Genomic DNA, 3,357 nt, shown 5'->3' with positions numbered 1-3,357 from the left:
AACCTCCGTATGTCATAGATTTGAGAAAATAAGTGTCTAGTTGACTAATTAATATATGTATTTGATATCAATATATCATCATCATATATAGTTTTTTTAATTGAAAATGAGGTACTAATGGAGATATACGGAGCATATTTTATATAAATAAGAGGCAAGTGCATGTCATCAAAAATTCAGCAAATGGAAAAAAAAGAAACCGAACTCTAATTAATATATCAGGAAGCTTAGCTTCCTATACTCCTATTCTTCCGACAGATTTTACCTTCTGCTAATTAGTGCAAAAAAATGGCTAGCAAAAAGGTATTTGAATGGAGTATAGCAATTGCTGATAATAAATCAATACAGAAGTTGGAGCCCCATCAGAATGATGAGTCAAAATCTATGGGACTATGTGATATATTAGCCGTTAACCCTTTGGTTATAAGGGTCAAAAGGTTCTTGAAAAAGGCATGGGATTTAGGTGTAGATGACCCTCGAAAAGTGATTCATGGTTTTAAAGTTGCACTAGCTATGACACTTATCTCAGTCTTTTACTATATAAAACCTTTGTATCAGGCTTTTGGTGGAAATAATGCAGTGTGGGCTGTTATGACTGTTGTTGTCGTCTTCGAGTACACCGCTGGTAGGTACTCAAAACCATCAAATTACATGTTTTTTGCTTATGTAATAAGTTTTTCTTGGCATATGCTAATCTTTTTATGATGCAGGTGCAACTCTTTACAAGGGGTTAAACAGAATCGGTGCAACTTTGATTGCGGGATTTCTTGCGCTAGGCGTATGTTTGGTTGCTAGGAAAACACCAGGACATATATTAAGGCCAGCTATTATGGGAGTATCACTTTTTGTTATATGTAAGTTAATATAGTTAGTTTAGTGTAGTATACTAGTAACTTTTTAGATTAAAGATGTAGTGGTTCTAAAATATGCATGCATGGCCTAATTATATGTATTGTTTTGCAGCTGCGGTTGTAACTTATTCAAGATTTATTCCAGTAGTAAAAGCTCGGCATGACTATGGATGCATGATCTTCATCCTCACTTATGGTCTGGTCTTAGTCTCGGCATACGGCGATCATAATAGTCAGAATATTATGAATGTAACCAATGAAAGGATGTCGACAATTATCTTTGGGAGTGTTTTGTGCCTCATCATTAGTATGTTTGTGTTTCCTGTTTGGGCTGGCTCGGAGCTCCATGTTCTCGTCTCTAAAAACATAAATAAGCTTGCAAATTCTCTAGAATGTAAGTATTTCAAATTTTCTAATTATATAGCATATATATAATATACTACCTCCGTCCCACCAGAAGTGTCCACTTTAACTTTTGACGGTATTTATTTGTTAACTTTGACTATAAACATTTATGCTCGTGCGACGGAGGGAGTAATTATATATCCCTTCTTCAGTACTTTTATTACTTTTGTTATGTGTGGCATGTTTTGTTGGAGTTAATCAGTAAGGGAGTCTCATATAGGAAGCTGAAAGAAAATTATGTATGCATATAAGCACTTGAGAACCTCGCTCTATCACCAATTGATTTTAGAGTACTATGGAACTCATGAGCTTATATGCATGACATGTTAGTGAACCTAAAAACGATCCTAACATGTTTTGTACATGTGCAGCTGGTGTATACGAATATTTCGGTCATGGTGATGAAGAATCCAAGAAACAACTGGAAGATTATAAACATATTTTGAACTCAAAAGCCTCTGAAGAAACTATGGTATGCTTTCAAAACTATAAATTTAATTTTCTAATTTAGGCATTTAGCACTGTCAGTAGGCTTGAACAGGGTAACTTTATCCATTTAGCACTTGCAACCAGCAGCGTTGATATATCAGACATATGTTTTGAACAGTCAAACCATGCTAGATGGGAGCCTGCACATGGGAAATTCAGTTTCAGGCATCCATGGAAGATGTATGTCAAGATAGGCGCATCATCACGAAGTTGCGCTTACAGCGTTGAAACTCTCATAAGTCGTCTAGATTCAAAAACTCAGGTAATTAAAAACCAAGTTTTTGTTATTTCAGTTCATTTAGTTTGTTTAGATATATGGGTCAAATCTGATGAAATTTATACAATAATAATATGGTTAACATTTAACAGGTTCCAGAGACTATAAGGAATCATGTTAAAACATCATGTTTAACGTTAAGCTCAAGTTCATCAGATGTTTTAAGAATTCTATCAACAACGGTATCTACAATGACAAAACCAACCGAAATGGATAGAGCCATTAAAGAAATGAATAGTGCTGTTCGACAGTTACAAAATGACGTAGAATCCCTTCCTGATCTATTGATTCAATCACACACGAAACAAGAACTGCTAGAAGTCATCCCATTGGTGACTTTCATATCGTTGCTCATTGAAATTGTTTCAAGGATAGGAAACATCATAAAAGTGGTCGAAGAATTTGCGGAGATGGCTAAATTCAAACAGGCAGAAAATGAATGAGAGATCCAAAACACTATGGCTGCTACCAAGATAGTGAATAAAGAAGAACGGGAATGTTTACCTGCTATCAAGATTGTGAATAAAAAAGTCAAGAAATGTTTAAATATTTGTATTTTTTATATATATTATTGTTTTTGTTATAGCTTTACCAAGGCAAACTCACACAACTAATATGAATTGTTTCACGAATTTGTATAAATGTCCATTTTTGGACTTGAGCTCACAACCTCTTATGGTTATTTCAATAATTCTAGTAGCCATTTAATTGTTATTGTAATGTTACGTTATTGCTATAATCATATTTTATGTTACTAACTGTTAAATGTGAGTATAATGATACATTCATTTATGTTTTCAATTTTTCGAGATTGTTACAGATATTTGACGTGGTTTGCCTTTTGTTCCCTCGTTTTCTTCGGCGATTCGACCCTTAGATGGTTTCGAATTTTTTTGCGATTGTTTGATTGGTTACCCTCTTAATGTTTATGTGTTTTGTTATGCTGTTTTGACTGTTTCAATATTTTGCTTTAGAGTAGTGCTTCTTAGTTCTTGTAGTTTGTTGTGAACTCTTATTAGGTTTTTTGTTCTCGTTGAGCTCGATAGTTTATTTTTTGTAAGTTTTTCAGGCTTTTTTTTATGAAGTTCCCCATTTAGTTATATAATTATTTGTTTTTACGGTAAAAAAGAAAATAACTATTATATTAGTGATGTGTGTTTTCTATACCTAATTTAAACTTGTAACGACCCAACCCGTCGATTTCCGGCACATAAATTTTTTTACTTTTTAATATACATTAAATAATACTTTAGGTCCCATTACACAATTTTCAAAACGTATTTTTTTTCACATTACGTCTAACGACTTTAATAAAGCGTACATTACATAATTAAA

The 3,357-nt window shown here is 33.3% G+C and overlaps 1 pseudogene; it reads left to right on the top strand.

The window, feature by feature from the left end:
- The first annotated feature begins 288 nt into the window (after positions 1-288).
- Positions 289-3,011, top strand: LOC139854994 (aluminum-activated malate transporter 10-like; annotated as a pseudogene).
- The last annotated feature ends 346 nt before the right edge of the window (positions 3,012-3,357 follow it).

Source organism: Rutidosis leptorrhynchoides, chromosome 6, assembly GCF_046630445.1.
Source record: "Rutidosis leptorrhynchoides isolate AG116_Rl617_1_P2 chromosome 6, CSIRO_AGI_Rlap_v1, whole genome shotgun sequence".
Classification (NCBI taxonomy): Eukaryota; Viridiplantae; Streptophyta; class Magnoliopsida; order Asterales; family Asteraceae; genus Rutidosis; species Rutidosis leptorrhynchoides.
Note: the sequence above shows the minus strand (reverse complement) of the source record. Positions and strands in the feature narration are given on the sequence as shown.